This window comes from Montipora foliosa, chromosome 10 (genome assembly GCF_036669935.1).
Source record: "Montipora foliosa isolate CH-2021 chromosome 10, ASM3666993v2, whole genome shotgun sequence".
NCBI classification, from domain to species: domain Eukaryota; kingdom Metazoa; phylum Cnidaria; class Anthozoa; order Scleractinia; family Acroporidae; genus Montipora; species Montipora foliosa.
The window spans coordinates 22,615,797-22,623,296 of record NC_090878.1 but is presented as its reverse complement, the minus strand read 5'-3'; the positions used below and the strand labels follow the sequence as shown (position 1 = coordinate 22,623,296).

Below are 7,500 nucleotides of genomic sequence, written 5' to 3'. Positions count from 1 at the left end.
TTTGACAAGCGGTTTTCCATAAAATATGATACACAACAGCTACCATACTTGACAATTTAGCCCAAATGTTTTTCTCGCGCCATTTTACCGTGCGATCAAAGACACGAATGGATCGAAAATATTTAGGTTTCCTGCAAATTTACACCAGAAATTACACTAGAAGTGTTTTTGACAGCAATGATATTGTTAGCACCTTTCCCACATCTAAAAAATACCCTCTGTAATCGATTTGTACCTTAGAACGCATGCTTTTCTCCACTCCTTTTATCAATCGCTAAAATATATTTTTTTTTTCTGGTGGCATTTTGAAGAATTTCTCCAAAACAAACCAGTTAAACACGATTTTTTTTTCAAATTGCACGCAACTCTGGGTTTGTTGGTTTGTGTTGTCATGGAAAATAATCCTTTTTCGAATTTTGCGTTTTTTTGACGCTGAAGAATCCATTGATCGGAGATCACAAATCCGTTTTTGGATTTTCGCAAAAAAAAACGCACCCTTTGAACTTGTCAAATTTCATAATTTATACGAACCAATAAGGGGTAAGTCACGTTCGCCTAGACCATACGAAAGAGTTCTAATAAGGAGGAAATTTAAAGAAGCGGACATGTAATGAAATGACCCCTTTTGCAAAAATGTATACACTTTTCGAGCAAAATATTGAGCCTGGTCGCGCTTCAACTATAATTTAATAGCAGCGCTATTGTTTTAAATCCAATGCGATAATCGTGGCCTTTCTTTACACGAGTTTACGATTTTATTTCCTTAACGCACGATTCTTTTATCAATTATAGCATACGCTAACAAACTTTTATTTGAAAACGCTTGAAAAAAAGTTAGCAACAATGGTTTTAAACCAGAAATCCGAATCACTAAGGACCATTCTATATAATTCTATATTGTTTTCAAATGAGACGGGAGTATTATGATTTTGAACGTAGTTCAAGGTTTTCTTAATTTGGATTTTGAGAATCGTTTGAGACCATTTTATTGTGAAACGGGAGTATTTAGTTTGTTTCATATCGTATTTGAAAACGGTTCACAACATTGACGTAGTGAGCAAACAACATACCTTTGAAACGCTTTATTCACAAAAATATACTGTCGAATTTCGAACGTTTGTCTTATTTGTTTCGAAAATATCCCGACCGTTTGTTTTCGTTTTGTGGCCACTGGTCACGCGTGACTGACATCGAATACAATATTCACTGTTAACGCATGCTCGATATGAAACGTGCAGGCCGTGAGCAGATTCTTCTTTCCTCTTCCCGACTTATCAATAAAGATCGAAAGAGACTCTGCTCGCAGGGTAGGAGACTGGGAGATTTGATGACCAACTAGGAGACTCCCGCGAAAGCAGAGAGAGAGTAGAGTTGGTAGGTATGTAATAATGGCATACACGTTATTCCAAAATGGCCGCTGATTTATGCGCATACAAGGCAATTTGAATAAAAACAAAAGAATATTTAAATGGCGGCCATTTTGGAATAAGGTGTATAGTACTCGAGATTCAAAGGGAAAGGCAGCAGATAAGAATTTGTTTGTTGTATTTGTGAGAAATAATTCTCCTAAAAACCAAACGCCGCATTGTAGCAGTAATAACCTTAATCCAAAAAAAGGTTGTTTTGAAACGATATATGTAAAAAGCGCGTAAAGGTCGTGAGTTGCGAAGCTGATGTTAAGCGATTTTCTTTCTCAAGGTTTTGCAATAAATGCTCTGGAACTATCAAAATCTTTTGTATTTTCCAGCTTGGATGTTTTGACTTTGTAAACAGTCCCGTAAGTACATTTCGAGTGGGATTGGTTAGGCACTTTTGCTTCGAGCAAATGTGAGTAGGTCCCTGTACGCGTGGTGTCATCAGCGAAAACATTTTTGGGGGCCACTTTTTGGACGGAGCTTAGTAACTGTCTCCTTTCGTCACGGACGTGACCTGGGCCCTAGTAATGTTAACTGACAAAAATGGCGACGGGCCGCGCCTGTTTATGCATTCTTCGAGGAACAGAATAATCTCTCTACTGATTTAGAGCAGGCGAGCAGGCCCTCCGAGGGACTGGGGTTGGGGGTAGAATGAGGGTCTGCCCGTATGGCTTTGTATTTTGAATGTCGCGTCCAAATTTTGGACGCAAAATACTGATTGGCTGAAATTAAATTACCTCGTGACGTCACCATTGACAAGCTCCGACAACAAGAAAGCCTCTTCGCTTGCGTCTGAGAAAATTTTAGAATGTTACAATTTACCATAACTTTACATAATTAAAGGTCGGGCAACGCGATGCAATGGCCTCTCTACTGGAAGGAAGGAAGTTCTATCTCTGTTATCCACAGAATTCGAGAAAAGTCTTATTTCCCAACTGTTTTTCGTAGCGGCCAAAATACGAAGGCGACTTCATGTCACCGTGGCTGCCTCTGTTGCTGATTTAACGATAGAGGAACTCTACACGATTTTAGCAAGTATTTGGCTAAGCCGAAAAGGCGACTCCACAAATGATTGCTCGATCTCCTCGTAACTGCGCAATACTCCGATACACTTGAAAACAAAATATTCCAATTTCCAAATTATTTAATTAGTAAAATACATATCTATAACCACAATTGAAATAAAATGGTGTAGGTATTAGAATATATGTCTAGTATTAAAGTGTGATGTAGCAGTTGTAATGTCTGTATTTCATTAAAATAAATTTAAAAAGATAATTCCGCTTTGCTTTACCGAAATTTGGCAGCAGTTGTGGTCGACGAGTCTCACACAGTGGAGATGCGGTCAGGGAAAACGAATGTCTCTATTACGATTCCCGTCGTTTGAAGTTTGTGTGCTAAATTTTTCCCTGACGAACGAAACACTTTTTCCGCGGAAGGGACTTCGACGAATTACCGTACTGAATATTCAGCTACGCTTTACGGCATCAGCAATTAGTTTCTGCCTCGGGCAAATTGAAATACACAACGCGTGGGTTTCTGTTTTCTGTGTTTTTTTCAATGTTTACTTCTGGTGCGCGCTGATTGGCTAATTTTTGACAGCTCTCTCAGCGTGACATCAGGAGGCGGCATTCAAAATTCAAAGGGATGCGTGCAGGCTCTCCTTCTCTCCCACCGAAGAGAGAGAGCCTGCTCGCAGGCTACCTGGAGAATTGTGCTTCAAAGTGTGAAACGTGGCATAAAGCAAGTATTTGAAGAGCAATAGACATTGTTTTATGGCTACAAACGTAAAGAACGTGGCGACGGGAAAGTGGTCCCAAAATCAACAAAATATGTTCGCAACACGAGAGATAGTTTGGGACCTTTGAAGTGAAATTATACTTTGTGACATGTGTTTTGCCTTAATTTTTGGCTGGAATTTCGGGCTTTGGTCTTCCTGAGCTGATCAGTACTGTTAGCCGGTCACTGTGTTAGCGAGTTTCTGTGTAGTCGGTTTCCGTTTTAGTTAACTCACAACATGTACAATTATTGCATCCAGTATGTGTACCGTTTCACACCAAATGGCATTCAAAATTTAAACAATACTTGCTTTGAAAATAGTGTTTTACAAGCAGTACTTTCAATAGTAAGACTTCCAAAGGGTCTTTAAGATATTCAGCATAATAGGGAGAAATGTTTGGCTAAAAAAAGCAGGTGAGCTTTCGTGTTTCACCACCACTCTACTGCCCAAGTTTTCTTTTCTTTACTTGTGTCATGTCAATGAAACTCAGTAATGGGATTTCTTGAAAGGTCTCTACCTTTCAAGAAATCCCGTTTTATCCAGAAAATTTTCCTTTGGGAAGACCAAAATAGGCTTACCATTTACATTCCGACCGAAATTTCCAGATTTTTTTGGTAAATGGTAAACAACCAGTAATTCACTACTTGCACAATCCCATAATGTAATACGTTTTGGGTGGGTTATTACGTGGAATGCCAAAGGCATACCACGTCTTAAAACCGGGCTGGTGTCGTTCTTATTTTTTTTGTTGGTAGTCACAAATGTGCATACCCCACGGATATTGAATTAATCTCCGATCGGGCGAATTTACAATTATTCCCTCCAGGAGCTCTAAACTTCCCTACCCCAAGGAGAACTCATAGTCTTTCCCAACCTTTACAATTATCTGCGAGCGCGTTAGACCACTCGGCCACCGTTACACATTCCGTTACTCATGATGAAAGCAAAGATTTAGTGTAGAATCTTTCCGCCCGCCATGATTGATTCAGTATTAAACTATTCGATAAAGTGGACAGATGCTTTTTCTTTGAGAATGGCAAGCTTTAAAGGTAAGGATAATGTTCTACGTTATTTCTAGATCTTGCCTCTTAATTGTGTGTTCTACTGTGAACACTATTTTGCATAGAACGAATACTTCATTAGAAGTATTTTGCAAAGAACGAATAGTTTGTTCGCCGCTTTGACGTAGAAAGAAAATAAGAAAATAGATTTCAACGGCCAAACAAGATAAGAAATGAAACCGAATTATCTATCGCCGTCACGGGGACTTGCAGCGGTCCCCCATCCAAGTACTGACCTCATTCGGAGGAGCTTAACTTTAGCTGACACGTGGACTAGCATCAACGATTGTGATCTTTGTGTTAAATTGTCGAAGTTTATAACACTTCAAAGGAAAAAAAAGGAAACTAACAAAAACCCGGTGTCTTGCCGTAATTTTGTCACAGGTGCATCATTTGTTTCGTGAGTTGTCAGTATTAAACACGCGAGATAACTTGATCACAGGCGGGCGCTAAAATCGATGTCACTTTCGATTTTACTTGTAAGACCAAACGTACGATAGAAATATTGAACTCTGATTGAACGTAACAAAAACTGTCTCCCGAAATGTTTTTCGCTGATGGCAAATTGTTTTACTCTCGATCGACACTTCCTAGAAGTTCCTTCTGCTCTCCTTAAAAACTACATATTAATATTTATAAATATACTTTTGCGTCAATATTTGTTTTGAATAAAGCAGGCTAGCAAAATCTGTACTTTGCTTAGTTACCATTTTTGAGCGTTAAAATAGAATTTTTAGTCGTATGTTCCTGACACTAAGTCGCATATTTTGACTTCCCCCATCCAGATACTAACCGCGCTGGAAAGGGCTAAAACTTTAGAAACATTGGTCTTGGAAAGCTGTCAGCAGCTCAGAGTGCACGCTTAAGCTTGTCGTGAAAAAGAAGTTGTAAATGATCAACATGTCAGCCTTGAAGCCAGCTCAAGTATAGAATCATGTCGAACTTTTGTAGTTTCTGAGAACTATTTACCACTTGTAGCTTTTGTTGAGTTTTGAATCGATGATAGAGAGAGTTTTGGCGATCTAAACCCGGACTGGACTACTGGATGTAAGCTTTTTTTCTCTAACGAGATTTCAAGTTATTGTGGAACGTTTCAGTGGTACCAAGTTACTCTAATACTGAAATCAAGATTATGGAATTGTAAAATTAGAACTTTGGACTGGACTGTGGAACACGCAATTACGGAATTTTTAGATTTTTGAGCATTGAGAGAAATAGAGTACAGATGTTGTCTTCTTGTCTTCGCCACGGCAGATTTAAACAGTTTGCAAGGAACTAAACCAGGATGATGGAACCGGACTTGGAATGCAGGGCCTGGATGTTCGAAAGTCGATTACCTTAATCCAAGATTAACGTAAACATTTGTTTTATGTTTTCAACTTTTTGGTGACAGTTTCCTTTGCTTATTTTTGTCTTTCAAGATTGACTTCTTCTAATGTAAAGTTTCACCGAATATCACCCTTGAACAGCATTTGGGAGTAGAGAATAAAACTCGTTTTAAAACTTGGCTTTTGAACAACTGGCCCAGGATGATAAGTTGTTGAACTGTGATTTGTAATAAGTTTTTCGGATGATTTACGGCTGATCTTGTAATTTTTGGATGAATGGAGTTAAGGAAGAAGGTAAAACTGCAAGATTTGAATAAAGTCTCCTTCCAAAAAATAAATAAATAAAAAATCCCGTATCCTGATAACCTGCTAATAGGGCTTCGTTGTTTGCATTTGCAAATTTAGTAACATTAATAACAAGTTTTTATGTTACAGATTTATCTTTCTGGTAATCTGTCGCCATTTTCCGAAGTTTACCTGTACTTGAAGTTGACTGTAACTGGACAATTTGTGTTAACTGTTAACGCATTCCACGGATACGCCCATGTAGGCGTCTTGTTTGCTTTTAAACACTGACACATGATACAGTCCCACGAGTAAAAAACTAATATTGTTTTTAATGTAAAGAACTGTGACCCCTCAAAACATATTGCATTACATATGGGATTGTGCAAGTACAGTAGTGAATAAGAATATTTTTCACACACTTGTATAATCATGATATTGAAGCCATATTCAAGTGTGATCTGTATGGGAGATGACTTTGTCATTATAATTATTGTTTAATAATCTCCTCAGTCTGTCACATAAGCTACTTCAAACTACAGTCATAGTGGTAGTGCCTGTTTAGGAAAGGTTATCCACTGTATAAAGTTAAAGCCACAGACATGTACATTCAGTCCTGTGGTTTTGATAGTGAATAGTCTTAACTTGATCTTTGGACAGGTTCATTAATGTGAAGATGAATGCTTTTACACAGTAGAATTTACAGGTTTATTCTTTGTAATCCCAGAATACTTGAGTGCTCAATCCTTGAAAGTGAAGGGTTTGCACAATCATACTTCAAGATCACAAATGTCTCGGCTTAGACATTCAGAGTGCAGTTATAATAACTTTTCCAAAGTAACACATTATTGGTTATCATGGAGACAAGAAGGTGATAACCTTGATGCGTTTAATTCTGGTTTCAAGCTGGTGACTTTTTAAGGTTTTAAATTTCCTTATTTGGAATTAATGTAGCTGACCTGTCTCTTCATCACAAAGCAGGGAGAGGATACCAATTATTTTTTTGAACCACTGCTCAATTGAGCTTACATGTACTTCCATTTTTGGGCATAAAAATTTACCTAAAATCCCCTACTTTGTTTCAAGGAAGCATGCATTAAAAGTTAGACCCATCGAGGTCATTAACTTGTAATGAAAACCCATATACACAGTGCTTACAGTGTGCAATGTAAAAATAAGCAAAGAATTGAACTGATTTGATTGTTTTGGCCCCTTTTCACCTTGTTTTTTGTAGTACTTATTACCATTTTTTTTTTGTTTGTTTTTTTTTTTCATTTTTTAAAAGATGTATATAATTTTATAAAGAGCATTTTCACTCACGTGACCAGCAGCCTAGCGTGCAGTGCAGGCGGATTTTGGCGGGGCGAGTGGATATATAATTATTTCCGTCGGATGTTCAGGCCGCCATCTTCAAATAGAAAAACAGTGGAGAGTTGGGGAGAGGTAAAAAGTTTACCAAGCTCGCCCCAATTCTCCCAGTCTGCAGCGAATCCAAAATGGCGGCAAAACACTCGAAAGATCAAAAGATGGAAACCACCAAAACCGCTTGCACTGCAGGCTACCAGCAGCCATATTGGATTACTGAAACAAAAGAAGGTATTTGAATGAAAACAGAGTTCAATTCCCAGAGG

At 38.2% G+C, this 7,500-nt stretch overlaps 1 protein-coding gene and 1 long non-coding RNA gene across 2 annotated transcripts in view; one reads left to right on the top strand and one right to left on the bottom strand.

The window, feature by feature from the left end:
• The window catches only part of LOC137973815 (EGF-like repeat and discoidin I-like domain-containing protein 3), a 102,526-nt gene that overhangs the window by 47,135 nt on the left and 47,891 nt on the right, over positions 1 to 7,500 (top strand). The window lies entirely within an intron of this gene.
• Positions 6,554 to 7,500, bottom strand: part of LOC137973823 (uncharacterized) — a 10,149-nt gene continuing 9,202 nt past the window's right edge. Inside the window, exon 2 of the long non-coding RNA XR_011117323.1 lies at positions 6,554 to 7,500. This exon is cut by the window's right edge and continues 949 nt beyond it. This is a non-coding gene — a long non-coding RNA (uncharacterized lncRNA).